Raw genomic sequence first — 1600 nt, 5'->3', positions numbered from 1 at the left:
AGAATGCAGAGCTACTGGTGGTACCTAGAGTCTCTAAAAGTAGAATGGGAGCCAGAGCCTTCAGTTATCAGGCTCCTCTCCTATGGAACCAGCTCCCGATCTGGGTTCGGGGGGCAGAAACTGTAATCGCTTTCAACAATGAACTTAAAACTCTTCTATTTGATAAAGCTTATAGTTAGGGAGTGAGGAGTTGCAGTGTTCACCTAACTGGCCCACCTGCTTCTCTTCATAATTGTTCGACTAATAATACATAACAAAGTAGAGGGAGGCAGGTCAGCCAAGCCCGATCCGGCAGGGGGAGAGTTCTAAGCCCGAAAAAGCTACCTCTCCTTATGACCTGTCTCTCTTAGTTACGCTGTTATAGTTACGCTGTTATAGTTCTAGACTGCCGGGGGACTTCCTTCCTTCCTTTGACACACTGAGCTGCTCTCTCCTCTCCCTTTCTATTACTATTACTATTACTATTTGTGTGTATCCAGTCCCAGAAATGCTTGTTACTAATCCTAGCTTCTGGGGAGTTTACTCCCCGGAGTCCTTATGTTTTTTCCCCCAGCGTATTTCCTTGGAGAACGTTGGCACCAAGATCCTGGTTCCAGCTGTCGCCGTGGTCCTGCTGCACTCCCTGCCGAGCTCAGCGGTGCCCTGCAATGTCATGCTTCTTCCGGCTGAACCCTGCAGCTTCCCGCTACATCCAGTCACTGTTCCATTATTAATGTGACTATTATCGCCACTGTTCATCACACCCCCAACTGGCCCGTCAGACACCGCCTACCAAGAGCCTGGGTCTGTCCCAGGTTTCTTCCCAAGAGGGAGTTTTTCCTCGCCACTGTCGCACTGCTTGCTCTTGAGGGAATTACTGTAATTGTTGGAATTGTTGGGGCTTTGTAAATTATAGAGTGTGGTCTAGACCTACTCTATCTGTAAAGTGTCTCGAGATAACTCTTGTTATGATTTGATACTATAAATAAAATTGAATTGAATTGAACTGAATTTCTCTCTCCCTGTCTCTCTCTTTTTCTCTCTCTCCTTCTCTCTTCATCCCTCCTTCTCCTTCCCTCTCTTCCCCACTCTCTTCCTTTCTCTCCGTCTCTTTCTTTCTTTCCCTCTCTCTCTCTCTCTCTCTCTCTCTCTCTCTCTCTCTCTCTCTCTCTCCCTCTCTCTCTTTCCTTCTCTTTCTCTCTCTTTGTCTCTCCCTCTCAGACCTCACAATGTTCTACATATTTTGTCATTTTTCAACTTTTGAAGCTAACAGTTCAGTTTAGCGTCAACTTTTAGCTTTTTAATGAAATTCATACTTCTTAAAACGATTTCCACTTTTTCTACTACTCTCACTACTTCAACTACTACAAACATTCACTGGCCAGTCGTTACCATGACAACAGATACACACCCAGATACTACAGGCAGGAATATGAACTTTAGTCTGTCTTCTCTCTTCTATTCTCTTGTTCTGGTCTGTCTGTCTGTCTTCTCTCGCTCCCCCTCTCTATCTCTCTTTTTCCACCTGCCTCTCTCTCCCTCTCTATGCGTCGCTCTCTCTTTCTCTCTCTATCCCTCTCTCTCTCTCTTTTTCTTTCACTCTCTCCATCCCTCCTTCTCC

The sequence above is a fragment of the Perca flavescens genome, unplaced genomic scaffold, assembly GCF_004354835.1.
Source record: "Perca flavescens isolate YP-PL-M2 unplaced genomic scaffold, PFLA_1.0 EPR50_1.1_unplaced_scaf_12, whole genome shotgun sequence".
Taxonomy (NCBI): Eukaryota; Metazoa; Chordata; class Actinopteri; order Perciformes; family Percidae; genus Perca; species Perca flavescens.
The sequence above is the reverse complement of the archived record's forward strand: the minus strand, read 5'-3'. Positions refer to the sequence as shown.